The sequence below is a fragment of the Eriocheir sinensis genome, chromosome 34, assembly GCF_024679095.1.
Source record: "Eriocheir sinensis breed Jianghai 21 chromosome 34, ASM2467909v1, whole genome shotgun sequence".
In the NCBI taxonomy this organism is placed as follows: Eukaryota; Metazoa; Arthropoda; class Malacostraca; order Decapoda; family Varunidae; genus Eriocheir; species Eriocheir sinensis.
In genome coordinates this window covers 9,505,223-9,523,321 of record NC_066542.1, presented here as the reverse complement: position 1 = coordinate 9,523,321, position 18,099 = coordinate 9,505,223, and the positions used below count along the sequence as shown (strand labels likewise).

The 18,099-nt window shown below is 41.6% G+C and overlaps 1 protein-coding gene across 2 annotated transcripts in view; it reads right to left on the bottom strand.

Annotated features, from left to right (window-relative positions):
- LOC127007033 (uncharacterized) overlaps positions 1–9,324 on the bottom strand; it is a 64,683-nt gene extending 55,359 nt beyond the window's left edge. Inside the window, exon 1 of one of the 2 annotated variants that reach the window (XM_050877524.1) lies at positions 9,258–9,324. The gene's annotated coding sequence lies outside the window, so the exon portion shown is untranslated. Of the gene's footprint in view, positions 1–1,007; positions 1,076–9,257 lie in introns of those variants that run through there. The other variant, XM_050877518.1, reaches the window with a different exon arrangement.
- Between the last annotated feature and the right edge of the window lie 8,775 nt (positions 9,325–18,099).

Here is an 18,099-nt window from a genome sequence, read left to right as displayed (position 1 = left end):
AACTTACTGCTCAGGTACCTTGTTATGTGCTGTTTCAATGGTTGTGAAGGTGGAACTGTCATCATCAAAGACGAAGATGAGAGAACATCGCTGCTGAAGTGTCTTCTTGACCGATTTGGTCAGTATTTCATGTGCCGCTCGTTGCAAGTGTGTGCCATCGCCTGCCTCTAGCGCACCCACACACAATTAGCTAAATTAAACATTTAAAAAAAAGACTGAATGAATCAGTCGTTGTTATAACTACTAAATTTAGAAAAATCAATTAATTTACTGAGTTTGTTTGGTGTTTCGTATCAATTATTATTAACTAGTGTCGCATAATAATCTCAAATTTATACTAATATTCAGTAGGTGGCTAAAACCAAAACAGTATTACAGATACGACTTCAAGTTAATAATAATCACTGCTTAAATATACATTCGCAAGATATAAGGCAGGCGTTCCCTCGGCTGCACGAACGCTATCAGTTCAAGAATGATTTAAGAGTTCTGGGACGGAAAATGTTCATTACCATAGACACTTGAAATCTTTGTAAAGTGTGGCGTAGCTGAGGTGGATTTTCCTTTTTTCTTTTAGCGAGTTATTTGATGTGTTTTTTTGAGTGAAAATCACTACTACTCCCTCACTATATTTGGTTTCATTCCATCTATCTATCTGGTCACGAGCGTAGATGCGGCACATGCGCTTTGCTAGCTCGTGATTGGATGAAAATCAACCTGTCCACATTGGTTACTTATGATAAATATTTAAATAATTTTAATAATATCTTTGAATGTTTATGTACAAAGAACCTCAATTTAAATAAATCCCAATTATACCGGTTTGCATCGCTAATACACCATGCAAGCATACGACAGACGAGCTTATATCAAACAGTATTGTTAGATTATTCGCGAACAAACTGAAACTTAAATAATTATCCTACATTTCATTTTAGGTACATAAAGTCATCGGCTCAGTAAGTGGAAATAAATGGTATTTCAATAATATATTGCATGTAAGTCACCTGGGTAATATTTAAAATAGAATGAAATAGTGTGAGGCTAGGCTATGTAATTTTGTGAGAAAACAGCCAGCCTGTGAAGCTAGGCTCGGTAATTTTGTAAGACCAGCAACCTGAAATTCATAAACATTTCATGTCGTTTCGCACATTAGGCTATCCATGTGATTTACATGCAGCGTGCATACACTGATACTTTTTATTTGCACTTACTCAACCAGACGTCTTCTTATGTGCTTGAAAATTATGATAAGCATAATTATTTAAAACCCAGCTCGTGGGCGTATGATCTAGCCAGACTATAATTCGTGTGTTGGTATGGTATAATAATTATTGATATAAATCAGCATACTTGGATCTATTTATATAAGGTGTGAGGGTTTTTGTATACAAACATTCAAATATAATACTAAAGAAATAATATGAATACTTACCACAAGTCTATAGAATTTCCCGCTTGTGAATGGGCAGATGAAATGAAACCGAGTGTAATCTATGTAACGCAGAACTCCGTCCAACTATACAGGGTCCAGAGAAGATAGGGTCTGATCACGGGCCGACCAAAATTCAAACGGTCTGTGCCAAAATCTTATTATAACAAGTCTGGTCACTTCACGCGAAAATCTTGTCGGGCTCGCGCATGACGTTACGCTGCCTTCAGAGGCGGGGGCCGTTGCGTGGAACCGAGTCATTCTGCAACGAGACGGGGTCGGGTGCACAGCGTTGACGTGGACCAGGATGCCTAATAAATGTGCTGTAGGTGGCTGCACATCCAATTATAAACACAAATGTGGAATTGTTTTTCACAGTTAAATAAGAATGGTATACTTGGAGTTAATAAAGAAATAACAGAATGACTGAAAAGGTAGAATACAGTGGACAAAAAAAAAAAAAAAAAAAAAAATACAAGTCACCCATCAATTACTCCGTTTTCTGTCCTCGGACCATGGAGGTAGAATTTGTGGAGTCAACATCAGCCCTAAAAAGTGAATCCGCCGAACTGTCATTTTTCGGGCCGCAAGGTTGTGGACACTTGCCAGGTGTCAGGTGATGTCAGGTCAGGCTGCCCCTTAATGGGCTCGGCCATGCTGCCAGGTGTTGTCAGGTCAAGTATTTATGAAATAGATCTACCGCAACAATAAATGTACAGTACTCAAAAGCACCACCATCATAAAACTGGCGTAGACTGGCGTCTGGAGTTAACAACTAAGGTAGTGGACGTGAGCTCTCACCCGGGTATCCCTCATCTTGCGGCTCTAAAAATGACAGTTCGGCGGCTTCACCTCAATGAATGGGATTAGCGGGCCGTGTCGACTCCACCAATTCTACCTCCATGCCTCGGACCCACCAAGGCAGCATGACGTCACCTCTTTGCCACGCCTTTCCTGCGCGTGAACAGACTTGTATAATTAGTCTTTGGTCTGGGCATGCCGTGACATCACAGTGTGCGTGCGGCGAGGGTCCGAGGTGTATCACCGTGTGTGTTGCCCGGCCTGTCTGTGTTTAGCCGTGGCAAGGGGACTTCTAATTAAGCCGGTGTCCCACAGAGTACGGTCGAGCAAGATCTTAGCCGGTGCGTGCCGAATTTTCAAAAATCATGAGATCGGCGTATACCGTGATACAGTTCGGTGTGCGGCCGGTGCTCGCACGGTGATTGCCGACACGCGCAAGGTACATTCACAGTATTCCCTCGGTGACAAGCGATGCAAGCACGGTGTCCCAAGAACCGCCCCTGGCAAAGGCCGAAACCACTACGGTCTTGGCCGATCCTCGCACGGCAAAAACACGGTACCATGACGGTACGTCCCCAATACGTGTCCGGGAAGTGCTCGGCATCGCACGGTCCGCCCCGGTAAACACCCCGGTAAAGCAGCACCGCCTATATATTGGGCACCCTGGCCAAAGCACTGATAGCTGATATAGGGTCAGGGTTGCCAGATTTACTCAGGGACTAAATTTTTAATACCAGATCCACTTTTCCAATATCAAACTAAACTAATAAGGCGGTGGCTGAATCGACAGAGTAACACCACCGCGTTCAGGAGGACGCGAGTTCAATCCCCGTCCGGTGCCACCAAGCTGGGATTTTTCAGCCGCCGCCGAGTGGCTTAAAACTACCCACATGCTGTCCAGAAGACCACCTATCAACCCGGACTCTAGATTCTAGGATTAAAGATGAGCTCCGAGAGGGCAGCATGAGCCAATGCAAGATGACGCCACTATAAACACTCGCCTGCGCCAGAACGGGCTGGGCCAACCATCAGGACCCACCGGGAAGAAGCCTTGGGCCGACCATCAAGCCCCACCGGGAAAAAGCCTACCGGCGCTATAGGCCGCGACGTAAAAAAAAAATATATATGTATATATAAAAAAAAAAAAAAAAAAATGTTTTCGTCATTTTTATTTACACTCGGTGTGATAAGTACGACCAGATTCATAGGAACCTTTCCGCTTCGACAAAGCGGTAAACGAGTGGTAAACCGAAGGTAAAAGAGGATCAAGCCTCTACCTGTAACCCATGAAACTACATCTCACCCATCGTGGGTAGTGGGGGGGGGGGGGGGCTGGGGGGGGGATTCTGGAGCTGTCCTGTGTAGGGCACTCGGCCTCTTGGCAGTCTCCCTATGTTCTTATGTTTTTATGTTCTTACCTTCACAGTTAAGAGCCGGCAACTGACCGGAGGCGGGAGGTGGTGTGTCGCTGCGTTGTGCGTGCTTGTACGAGACGTGTACGTCTCGTTACGAGACTTATACACGTATCGAGCGAGACTCGTACAAAAAGCGTGGGAACCGGAGGGTATGAGAGGGGGAGGAATAGGGTAGGGACGGCCTGGCGAGGAAATGAAAAAAGTTGTCGGGGGTCGCTACCTGCATGGCCGGGGTGGCCGTAACTAATGACTAATCCTGGTATCTCTAGTTTGCAGGTGATGGTGAAAATTGAATGATACAGCACAGGTAAAAATTCACCCCGAACGTTCCGACTAAGATATGAAAATATTAAACTTTCAATTACTATAAAAAAAAAAAATAGTTGGTTACTGGGGAGGTTGAACTGTTTATGTACGTTTTTTTTGGGGGGGGAGGGTAAGGGGATGTATAAGTGGAAGTATTCCTTATTTTTTTTTTTTTATAGTTCAATACCAAATTTCATTCGTTTCATTACCAAATTTAAGTCCAATACCAATCACGGTGCTTCAATACCACATGACAACCCTGGCCTTCAAAGATTCATCCCCCTTAAGGTGTGGTCACACTAACTACTGATATCGCTGGATCCAGCGGTACGGCTTGATCGGCCTGCCATTTGCGCTGCACAAGCGATTGATACCGGCTGCTTTGAGCTATCGATACGGACCGTTTGCACTGGCCGTACTGCTAGCGATAGCGGTAGCCGAATGGAAGATAATAAGAAACTATCGTTTATTCAGCATACATGCGATCAAAAAAATATTCCATTTCTTTTTTGGGGAGGGACTTTAAATGCGTAATAAAAGAGCTAGACGACAATACAAGAAAATTTCCAAATGTATTTTTTTTTTCTTTAATGGAAATATAATATTCACTTCTCATTTGACCTCGGTGACTTTCCAACGGGTCACATGTACAGCAGGAGCAAGAGCAAGAGCCAACACACTTGCTAGCCATGGTCTTATCCACTTTCGTTTCACTTTTCTTTTCTTCTTTAAGTCCTCACTGGCTACAAAACAAGTGGCAAGAGTAATTGTGGACAGAGCGAATCCAAGAAGTGCTTCCTCCATAGCGACTAGTGTTGTTATGATATGATCCGCTAGATTAGGGGTGGGCAGGTACCGGTACCAGTACCGGTACTAACGGTACCAGCTAAACGGTACGGTACCGGTACCAGATTGCTCGGTACCGGTACCAGTTGCTCGGATTTATTTATTGGATTTATTGATAATTCTTCATGTCCGATTTTTTTTTTAGGTTGCTAATAAATATTGTTATTGTTATTAGACTATGATCGAGTACATCCATAATAACTATACATGCTATTTTTTTTCTTCGAAAAAATAAATATTCACTTCATTCAGAGAGAGAGAGAGAGATCACCACTTAGTAAGTGGATATCTCGGTGATATGGGTAGTGGGTACTCGATCATAGTCTAATAACAATAATAATATATATTAGCGTTTTCTAAAGACTCGTGGGACTCACTAACTTTTAACCCAAGACTTCGTTTTCTTTTTACTTGCCACTGTTAAATTCGTATGACTCGTTAACTTTTAGAGAGAGAGAGAGAGAGAGAGAGAGAGAGAGAGAGAGAGAGAGAGAGAGAGAGAGAGAGAGAGAGAATATTTATCCAATAAAGCATTAACGAAAAAAGAGTTTGAATCCCTTGGCGAGAGTTTTTGGATATAAAGAATTGCACGATGGATTATATAAGATGATTAAATATTGGAGGTTGAGTAGGAGAGAGAGAGAGAGAGATAATATTTATCCAATAAAGCATTAAAGAAAAAAGTTTGAATCCCTTGGCGAGAGTTTCTGGCTATAAAGAATTGCATGATGAATTATATAAGATGATTAAATATTGGAGGTGTAGCAGGCGAGAGAGAGAGAGAGAGAGAGAGAGAGAGAGAGAGAGAGAGAGAGAGAGAGAGAGAGAGATCACCACTTAGTGAGTGGATATCTCGGTGATATGGGTAGTGGGTACTCGATCATAGTCTAATAACAATAACAATATTTATTAGCAACCTAAAAAAGAAAAAGAATCGGACATGAAAAATTATCCAGTAACTCCAATAAATAAATAAAATAATGGAAACGGGAGCTGTGATGGAAACGGAAAGCAGGACAAAATGGTGGGAACTTGGGGAGACGGTCAGCGGGGCAGTGACTCAGCGTCTACACACAGGGCTCATACCACATGGAGGCGGGCGAGCACCGAGCGTCACTAAGATCCTAACGGTACCGGTACTAGCGGCAATGCGCAGTGCCGAGTGATCATTAAGCTTCCCGGAACCCAAGTGATCATGATGCTTCGCGGTACCAGTACCGATACCAGTTATCGGTACCAGGTACCTGGTACCGATAACTGGTATCGGTACTGAATTCCTGGTTATCCTTTCTTAGCCGTTTCGGTGAGACTTTTGTTGTTGTCTTAGACATCTCGAAAGTTTTACACGAAAGTCTTTTACAAATCTTTGCTTTCTAAACTATCCTTCTAGGAATTTTATCCCTCTGTTTATACTTTTTATTTACAGTTTCCTTTCAAGGCAGCCTATCTCTGCTATGGTAGACGATCACTGTTCAACCCCTAAACATATCAACAGTAGTGTCGCGCTGGGCTGTGTTTTTATCACACCCTCCCTTGCTATTGTTTATTTAATGGTCTTTATCGGTACCAGGTACCTGGTACCGATAACAGGTATCGGTACTGGTACCGCGAAGCATCATGATCACTTGGGTTCCGGGAAGCTTAATGATCATTCGCGGTACCTGGTATCGATAACTGGTATCGGTACTGGTACCGCGAAGCATCATGATCACTTGGGTTCCGGGAAGCTTAATGATCACTCGGCACTGCGCATTGCCGCTAGTACCGGTACCGTTAGGATCTTAGTGACGCTCGGTGCTCGCCCGCCTCCATGTGGTATGAGCCCTGTGTGTAGACGCTGAGTCACTGCCCCGCTGACCGTCTCCCCAAGTTCCCACCATTTTGTCCTGCTTTCCGTTTCCATCACAGCTCCCGTTTCCATTATTTTATTATTTGATTTATTTATTGGAGTTACTGGATAATTCTTCATGTCCGATTCTTTTTCTTTTTTAGGTTGCTAATAAATATTTTTATTGTTATTAGACTATGATCGAGTACATCCATAATAACTATACATGCTATTTTTTTTTCGAAAAAATAAATATTCACTTCATTCAGAGAGAGAGAGAGAGAGAGAGAGAGAGAGAGAGAGAGAGAGAGAGAGAGAGAGAGATTTACATAGGTTTACATAGAAAATTAGACCACACTGACCCCATGGTACAGACTAGGTGGTCTGTCCTTAAACCTAAGTGATTTTACATTAATCAGAAGGCTCCTAAACGTTGCATTTCTACTCTAGTTGATATTAAGTTGAAGGAAGAGAGAGAGAGTTTTCTTTACAGGAAATTTGTTTGGGAATTTCATCAGAAGTCATTAAGAAAAAAAAAACTCCTTTGGGTACCGGTACCGGTACCGGTACTAACGGTACTTGAGTTTTCGTTACCGGTACTACCGGTACTCAAATTAACGGTACTTGCCCATCCCTACCGCTAGTTAGCTAGCTAGCGGACTTTGCATGTGGTGTGACCAGACTGCCGCGCGTATCGCTGGCAAGCCAGCGAAAACAAAAGCCAGGCTAGCGTTAACAATAGCAAGTGTGACCGTAGCTTTAAGGGGAAACGGGCCCTTGTCGTATCGACGGCCCTTTAGGAGGAATCGAGTCGTAGCACTCGTGCGGACGTTGAGGGGTCGCCCCCTCCCAGCAGGAGGGGGCACGGGCGCCAGAGGCAGCCCGCAGCAGGAGCCGTGTGAGCAGCTCAGCAGTCTACAACCGGCGGAAGGGCCGGCCGAGACACTCACTCGACGAGGACTGGCGTGTCTCTGGCAAGTGGCAACCCTGGATAGTAGGGGTGGTCAGGTACCGGTTCCACTACCGGTACTAACAGTACGAGACTGCTCGGTACTCGTACTGATACTGACCAGTCGCTCATGATGTACCTCATTTCTTCCTCACACAAGTGACAGGCTGACTGAGACTGAGTGCTTAAGATATCTCGGTGATATGGATAATCTCTCTCTCTCTCTCTCTCTCTCTCTCTCTCTCTCTCATTTATTTTTTCGAAAAAAAATAGCATATATTGTTATTATGGATGGACTCATAGTCTAATAACGATAGCAGTATATATTACCAAACCTTCAAAAAAAGAATCGGACCTGAAGAATTATATATAGATAAGTTTATGAAATAATGGAGGCGAGAGGGAGAATGAAAACAACAAAGCACGACAAAATGGCGGGCAGACCGTGTGACTCAGCACAGCAAGGCATAACTTGTCCCCACACTCCAGGTTAGCGTCTCACTCACTCCGGCAACCGGCACTGGCGGTAAGCTGGTACCATTTAGTGTTCCGTGACCTTAACGGAACCGCGGTACCGAATTATAATGATTCTACTCGGCACTCGGTACCGGTACTGAGTGCCGATTGGAATCGATTCTACTCGGCACTCGGTACCGGTTCCGAGTGCCGAGTAGAATCATTATAAATTGGTACTGCGGTGCCGTACATGTGACGGGTGATTGCTCAAATCATTCAAACTGTCACTCTATTTCTTTGCTTTCTTGCCTTTCTTAAGCTTTTTTTGAAACAGTTCTTAACGAGAAAGTTTTTCAGCATTATCAACTGCTGACCCTATCTCTGATAACCAGTACGAATTATGCAAGGAGTGTTCCACTGGTGATTTTATCCTCCTAACTGACTCCTGGTTATCCTTTCTTAGCCGTTTCGGTGAGACTTTTGTTGTTGTCTTAGACATCTCGAAAGTTTTACACGAAAGTCTTTTACAAATCTTTGCTTTCTAAACTATCCTTCTAGGAATTTTATCCCTCTGTTTATACTTTTTATTTACAGTTTCCTTTCAAGGCAGCCTATCTCTGCTATGGTAGACGATCACTGTTCAACCCCTAAACATATCAACAGTAGTGTCGCGCTGGGCTGTGTTTTTATCACACCCTCCCTTGCTATTGTTTATTTAATGGTCTTTTTCAAAACACTGTTCTGCTCATTCTTACGCCGATGACTGCATTACTCAATATATATATATATATATATATATATATATATATATTATATATATATATATATATATATATATATATATATATATATATATATATATATATATATATATATAGCTAGACGTATGTGTAGACATACACTGTGAAAAGAAAAGAAATATTGTAGTACTTTACATCTTCAGACTAAATGGTGAAGGTAAACTGTGGCCCCGTGACACCATTTATTCTGAAGATGTAATATACGAAAGTACTTACTATATATATATATATATATATATATATATATATATATATATATATATATATATATATATATATATATATATATATATATATATATATATATGCCATTATACATTACTGGAGTAGCCAGCCTATTTTGGAGGTTTTATGAAAAATACAGAGTAGCCACAAAGCATAACACAGTAAATAAAGTGATAAATTAGTGTTGTAAGTTACTTACTTGCTGTTGAAGATGTTGTAGTGACTAAGAAGCAGGCGATCAGTGCTGGTACAAGAGTTTTTATCGTCTTAGTCATGGCGTTTCCTTGAAAAGAGGCACTCGAAGTTAATGATCTTTCTGGCTTTTCGTAGACTGTGACTTTGTCAGTGATGTATATCAACATCTAGTTTCGGTAAAAAAAGGTGTCCAGGCTGTTACTTAGAAAGAAAATTCATGTTCAGTCACATGCTGCTTCCAAGGGCAGGTAAGGGCAAAGGTGGGTGCATGCGCTATAGGTGCACGTGGCTACGGTGCTCATCTCCGTACCATTGGCCCTTTGAGTCTGTGGTGGGTATGATCCTAGTGCCCCGTTACACGGGCCAATATGAAATCCAGAACTGCCACATTTACCTTCCCCAGGTTCCCCTGGTACCCATTTACCGACCAGCCCGAAAGGGAGGATGAACAACTGGGTGAGTTGCACGCCGATTGCCCGCTCCAAGATTCGAACCCGGGTTCACGGAGTCGTAGTTAAGTAAGGGGATCACTGTTCCACGGAGTAAGTTCATAATTTTTGCCCTTACTTCAATATATGTAAAGGTAAGATAATGTTGGGGCATAAACCGTAGCTTGCTGAATAACCCGAATTCACAGTTAGCATCCCAAACGACTATGGAGCTTCTAGCAACAAAGAAAAGGTTGACTTTGAAGAACTTGAAGAAATTTTCCCTTAGAAGTAACACTTGAATTGGGAGGTAGAACAGAGCAACAAATTCATTGAAACTCTCTTCAGAATACTAATGGAGAGGCTTAGAAACAAAGTACAACCAGCAAGAGACAAAGTAGGAGTAGAGCGTAGAAAACATATATATACGAGAAAGCAAGTCTCTGAAAAGGAAACTGGTAAGTGCTGAGAGGAATGGAGGCAAAGATACTCGGTACGACTATATCGGATTTGAAAAACTGTAAATATAGACAATAGGCAAACGTAGATGAAAAAAAGGGTATTGAAATCAGGGAATGACAATGGTCAGGGCAAAGAGGAAGGATAGAGGACAACGAATGGACAAAAAGATTGACAAATTGGAAAATAACTGATGTAAAGAGACCCAAAGGATGGCAGATGGTGTGATGAAATTCATAAGTTTACGGAACCTTAATTTCGAAATTGGAAATTTGAGGCATCGAACGGAAACGCTTGAGAGGGGCCCGTGTCTTGCATTGTAACGGTACAGGCTGCTGATGATGATGATAATGAAGATATTTTGAAGAAAAATGAATAAATGTGTGTGTGTGTGTGTGTGTGTGTGTGTGTATATATATATATATATATATATATATATATATATATATATATATATATATATATATATATATATATATATATATATATATATATATATATATATATATATATATATATGCTCAAACCAGCCCTTTGATTGGTATGTTTCCATCGCGTTATGTAACACCTCAACACAACTTAGTCATTACATATTTTCAGTAAATAATGTCTACTTTGGTGTCTGTTGCACAAATGCCTGTGAACCCCCAGAAGATGGGCCCCAGGAACGTGTTATAAATTACAACACTGACCCTCCTCCGCGGGTATTGGTGGCCGCAGGGACAGACTTTTGGGAAACAGATATTACTGAACGTGGGCACAACTAGAGACTTCTCCGCACGACTCGTGTCAGCGTCGGGGAGTGAGTGAGTGGAGGAGGTTCGTGCCGCTGGAGCACTACCAAGAGGTGACACTTGTTGCGTTGACCCCATATGACATGCGTGTACACCGCCGCTTTGGGATTGGCCTCTCGGTTATACATATTTGATTCCTGAACGAAAACAAATCTTGAACGAAATTTTATATTCCTTACACACAGAAAACTTTTTTGACGTTAAGCATGCATTTGTGATCAGCTTAATCTAAATTCTGTTTACATAAGTCTAAAAGGAATCACTTATAATGATTTTTGTTGTTTAGTTGAAAACCGTTATACAAATTGATAACTTGTGACGGGAACTCCTTGAATACGTTTTACTTTTTCAATCATTGTTATAAAGCTTTTTTGTAATTTAGTTATTGTTATAAGTAGTTTATTGCCTATACAGGAAGGTTGTTCTTTTTATGCACTAAATGGATTGACGTTATCAAAAGGAAAACAATGAACAAGGTCTGCATTGCTATATTCGTAAAGAAGGTTCATTGCAGTTTTTTTCATCTTTGGTTCTCAGCATTATTCAGTCACTGCCAGTCAGCTGCAACGATATAATGACAGCTTCAAAAGGTGTTTGCGCACACATTCGAATGCATTAAAACTTCGTTTGAAATATTTCTTATTGTCACAGACAAGGAATATCCATGGGGAAATGCCTCGAAACAGCATTATAATTCATATATAGGTTCCGGTATTAAAGGAACACATTTTAAACAGTAATTTTACTATTCATCCAAATCAGTTCGTTCAGGTTCCCAACCCTATTTTTTAAGGTCAAGGAATATCAGGTCACTAGATTTTCTCGCAGACCACTCCATTTTTGGTAAATATGCAAATTAGGACCCGTGATTGTTTTAAAACGATTTTTTACTTTAATTTGTAACAATAATTCCTTATTACTCACTACTATTAGTTCGTCTAAGTTTCTAGTCCGTTGCTACAACGTGCTTTCCTATATTTTCAGGTATGATATTCATAATGATGGATAACGAAAACGGCATTTCCTGCTAGGACCCCCTTATGGATAGGAGCAGTGACATCTCAAGTAATGGACGGCTTACTCTGTTGATTTTGCGGCGCCCTTGTCATTGAGCCGCGAATTTTGGAAAATCAACCGCTTTGGTGTGAGTCGCCATAACTCCCTTATTTCTTGGGCTACAGTAAAGTTTTTGGTATCAATCGACGGCAAAATGAAAGGGCTATATTTTTTAAATAGCGACCGGGCTCGAAAACTGACTCGAAAGGGTAAAAATCGAGTAAATTCGCAAAAAATATAGCCCTTTCATATTGCCGTCGATTGATACCAAAAATTGTATACTTTAGCCCCAGAAATAAGGGAGTTATGGCGATTCACACCAAAGCGGTTGATTTAAAAAAAATCGCGGCTTAATGACAAGGCTGGGGAAAATGTCCGTTCCATAGTATAAGGTTCACTGATAGGAATCATATACTATTCTTCGTCAGAAGTAATGCGATAAGACTCTATAAGCCAATTAGGAAAGTGGAGATGACATCTTATGTGTGAAAAGCTGCGAATTGTGGAAACAACTGCCAATCTGATCAAGAGTGACATGAGAGCTAGTTACGTATCTAGTGAATAGCATCACTGTCTGAGCGTCTATTGTCATATCCAAGAATGGAAGGACAATTCTGGTCCTCAGGAACCAATTAATTATGAGTGAAAATCATCTCCCAATTTCTTTCCATTACGACACTAGACCCAGCCCCCAGAGAACTTCTGGAGAGTGTGCATTGCAACTGCAAGGCTGGATGTATTACCAGAAGATGCAGTTTTTCGAGCACACGGACTGGACTGCATAACAGTATCCTGACACTGCAAAGGTGAAATCAGCACTAAATCTCCCAAATCAGAACTGGATCAGAATGCTGACTTTTAAGGGGACGCTGCCGAGCATGGCAGGATGAATCTAACTTGAATGATCGTCATACTCATGAAACAATCTGCTTCTGTAAAATCCTTTGCATGCGACGAAATGCTGGCAGAAGAAATATATTCCGAGAAATAAAAAGAATGCTATTGCTTTATGTCTTCATAATTGCGGGTCCTAACTTGCCATATTAGAAGTGGTCTAATAAAACTTAATGGCTCAATAATGTTCATTGATCTTTAACAGGGTTAGAAACTTGAATAAGCTGCTTTGGAAGTGTAATAGGACGTTGCCGCTAAAAATGCGTTTTTCCTCCAAAGCGGAACTTGATTTGCATAATAGTGCAATTTTTTTTAGGCATTTCCTCCAGGTATAATCATAGGAATTTTTTTTTTTTCTGTTACTCCCGGGGTGTATCTATAGATCATGGAAGAGAAAACATTTTTTTTTCTTTTTTTCCGGATTCGGTCACAAAATAACTGGATTTTAAGAGAACATAACAAATATAAACAACTTTATTACTTTATTTTACCAGATTGTTAGCACCTACCGGATGTACGTCAAAACTCGCTTTTCAGGACGGATGGAGGGTTGGAAAATCGCAAGACACTGTAATCCTCTCGTATATTATTCTCCTAATGGCAGAGTGAGATGACGTTTTCGCTGAAGAACACGACGAACGAGAGAAAGGCGCCTGCGAGGTATAACAAGAGTGGCCCTTGCATGTGGACCAAAGTAAGAGCCGTTGTGGTTTTCTTGTCAGAGACACTGTCCTCCTGTAGAGTGACGCCTTGTATCTTCGTCGCTTTACTTTGTTGTAGCTGGGCACTGAACTGAGCTTCTTGCAAAACTTCTGTTGTCCATCTGTTTATCAACCCAGCCTGTAAACAAAGTTATCGATATCAATAAGGGTTTAAAATTTCTCGACAAACACAAACACTCTTCACTTCAACGAGAGAATACATTACTCCTTCAGAAACTCACACCGTGGAAGACCAAGATGTAATGGTCCAGGTTGTTCTTGAAGGGCGCGTTGGGTGTTAGAGGCCAGCCAGTGTAGTCAGGCAGGACGTAACCCTTAGCCACGTACATAGGTGTGAACCCTTTCTTGCTAGTGAACTGCTCGGCAATCTTTATCATCATATTCAGTCGTTCGTACATGACAGCTGCCCTGTAGAAAAATATATATTCACAAATATGAAAAGGTTGTGGAATTTGTCATGAACGAAACTGCCATTTTTTTTATTAGTATATTACGTTTTTCCAAGTATTTTTAGGAAGCTTATCGAAAAATAATTGAAATAATTGAAACTTCAAATTTTTTTTTTTTTGTGCCCGAACTGTTTGGTTTGCATTTGTTTATTTATCAGGAAGTTTACCTTCATCCCAAATCTGTATGACTGTCTCTGTGACTGAAATAATTTTTGCTCTCCAGAGTAGTGACCCTCTAATCTGTTTACTGTTTAATAATACATAAAACACACCTTCTTTGAAAGAGATGTTAATGTGATGGATCTACCAAAGTAACACTAATAACAACTCAAGATCACCACTTGCCTTCTAAACATCTATTCCCTAGTCTTCGATAACACTTCTACGTTTAACGTTATCGGTCTGTCATTAACTAAAAATCTCAACTGAAAACTTTATATTTCAACTATTGGTAAATCAGCTTCCTATGTTAGGCTCTATGTTAGACATTTTGAATGGTTCGGCAATCTTTTTCCTCTCTCAGAAGATAATTATATACAGGGGCCTTGTCCACTGCTATTTAGAGTATGTATCCCTGAATTGACATATATATCGAAAGCCTTCGATAGAGACTGGCACAAGTCTTTGCTTTCTAAACTGCAATCTTTCGGATTCTATCCCTCTCTCTGTTCCTTTATCTCCAATTCCTTTCCGGCCGTTCTCTCTCTGCTGTGATGGACGGTCACTGTTCTTCCCCTAAACCTATCAACAGTGGTGTTCCACAGGGCTCTGTTCTATCACCCACTCTCTTCCTGTTATTCATCAATGATCTTCTTTTTCATAACAAACTGTCCTATCCACTCATACGCTGATGATTCCACTCAGCATTATTCAACTTCTTTCAACAGAAGACACTCTCAACAGGAATTACATGACTCCAGGTTGGAGGCTGCAGAACGCTTAACCTCAGACCTTAATATCATTTCCGATTGGGGTAAAAGGAACCTTGTGTCCTTCAGTTCCTCAAAAACCCAATTTCTCCACCTATAACTCGACACAATCTTCCAAACACCTTTCCCCTATTCTTCGACAACACTCAGCTGTCACCATCCTCAACACTAAACATCCTCGGTCTATCCTTAACTCAAAATCTGAACTGGAAACTTCACATCTCCTCTCTCACTAAATCAGCTTCCTCGAGGTTGGGCGTTCTGTATCGTCTCCGCCAGTTCTTCTACTCCGCAAAGTTGCTATCCATATACAGGGGCCTTGTCCGCCCTCACACACCGCTGACACCCTGCACACACCACACACCGCTGATACTCACCACATCACCACACGACGCTCACCACACAACGCTGATACTCTTTAAAACACTCACAACCACCGTTGCCAGAGATCGTACTAAGAGCCTCGTATTTACCGGTTTCTGAGCCAAAGCTACTGAAAAAAACACCAATAATTAACCATTTTAACGATAAGCAGGTCTGGGCGTGAGAGAGACTTAGGAGTCCTAGTGAGCGCTGACCTCCGTCCTAGGGCTCAATGCATTCAGGCTAAAAATCGGGCAAACAGAGTACTTGGTTTCATCTCAAGGAGCGTAAGCAATAGGAGCGCTGAAGTCATCCTCAAACTTTACTTAGCACTAGTTAGACCTCATCTCGATTATGCAGTTCAATTCTGGTCCCCTTACTATATAATGGATATCAAGATGTTAGAATCTGTACAGAGGAGGATGACAAAGATGATTCAGGGGGTGAGAAACTTGCCTTATGAAGACAGGCTGAAGCATTTAAATCTACACTCTCTAGAAAGGCGAAGGTTGCGAGGAGACTTGATCGAAGTCTTTAAATGGATGAAGGGCTTTAATAAAGGGAATGTCAATAAGATTTTGATAGTAATAGAGCCAGGTAGGACGCGTAGCAATGGTCTTAAGTTAGACAAATTCAGATTTAACAAAGACATAGGCAAGAATTGGTTCACCAATAGAGTGGTGGACGAATGGAACAGGCTTGGGAGCCATGTTGTGGGTGCCAATACCGTAAATACATTCAAGAAGAGGTTAGATAAAGCCATGGATGGTGAGGTAAGGTGGGGTTGAGTGTACAGGAGCTGCCATGTATAGGCCAACCGGCCTCTTGCAGACTCCTTACGTTCTTATGTTCTTATGTTCTTATATGGAGTATGCATCTCACGTGTGGGGAGGCTCCACTCACAGCTCTATAGGACAGAGTGGAGGCTAAGGCTCTTCGTCTCATCAGCTCTCCTCCTCTTACTGATAGTCTTCTACCTCATAAATTCCGCCGCGATGTTGCCTCTGTTTCTATCTTCTATCGATATATTCACGCTGACTGCTCTTCTGAACTTGCTAACTGCATGCCCCTACCCCCCCCCCTCTCGCGGCCACGCTGCACACGACTTTCTTCTCATACTCATCCCTTTACATAGGAATACACATTAAGAACAGACACCAGAAGACCTATCGGTCTATGGCGAGGGAGTCTGTTTACTACCGCTACTAATAATAATCTACGTGTGGTAGGACAGGACAGAATAGATGAAGGCTCCTCCCCACCCACCTCTCCCTCCGGCAACGTGCCATCAGGAAATAGAAGAGAACACCATGTACCTTTAAAGAAGAAAGGGACATGGAAATTTTACAGTAAAGAGAGAAATAAGAGGAAATTACTACCCTTAACTTACACTACTGGTAACCTAAGCTGTGGGGGAAAAAGACTTCATTACATAAGAACATATGAACATAGAAACACAGGGAGACTGGAAGAGGCCGAGTGGCCTACGCAGGGCAGCCCCAGAATCCCCCCTGATATTCACGATGGGTGAGGTGTAGTTTCAGGGGCATAGGTGGAGGCTTGATCCTCGTTTTACCGGCGGTACTATGCATGCACCAGTACCCTGTCACCTTACTGCACCCACACCTCACTCCACCTGTCATGCGAACATTAACTGTTGCTTTACTTTATTGTTAACTTGCGTTACTTGCAATCTAGGTTGAGGGGGAGAATAATATGTATTTAGGATGAGGTCTTGCTGCAATCTGTCTGAAAACATGCGAAGAAGGGTCAGTATAATCTTATATCCCTGAAGTACTTATCCAATGAAGACTTGATGCTATTGATACTCCGTGCGCTAACTACTGACGGTGGGAGTCTATTCCAGTGATCGACGACTCTATTGTTGAAAAAACTTCTGCGCACCAATGTGTTACATCGGTTTCCCTTTAACTTCATAGCGTTGTTGCGTGTTATTATGTTGGTGTCTCTCAGAAATAGACTATCTGGGTTAATGTTATCGAATCCATTAGGATTTTGAACACTTCAATTAAGTCCCCTCTTATCCATCGCTTTTTTAGGGAAAACATATCTAAACGCTTTAAACGCTCGTCATTATGACAAGTTTCGGAGCGCTGGAATTTGTTTGGTTGCTCGTCGCTGTATCTTTTCTAGCAAAACTTGAGCTTTGATATAGTTCGGTGACCAGAACTGAACGGCGTATTCTAGGTGTGGTCTTACAAATACTAAATATAATCTCTTCATAAGTTCGGGTGATTTATAATCAAAGTTTCTTGAGATTAATCCTAACATCATATTGGCTTTTTCACTCGCTCCAGAACATTGATCACTCATTTTAAGAGTGTTACTGATAATGACATCTTTTTCTTGTTTTACTTCGCTGAGCTCATGTCCAAATCCCGAGTTAACCAGCATTTTCACTCTTTCATCCCTCACGCTGGTAAACTTTAGAACAATCTTCCTTCATCTGTATTTCCTCCTGCCTACGACTTGAACTCTTTCAAGAGGAGGGTATCAGGACACCTCTCCTCCCGAAACTGACCCCTCTTTCGGCCACCTCTTTGGATTTTTTTTAGGAGTAGCGAGTAGCGGGCTTTATTATTATTGTTTCCTTTTTTTGTGCCCTTGAGCTGTCTCCTTTGTTGTAAAAAAAAAATGTGGGGAGTTTCATCCACGCAACTCTTTTAGACAATAGAGGCAATGGCTTTTCGCTTTCTCAGCTTCTCCTAATATATATATATATATATATATA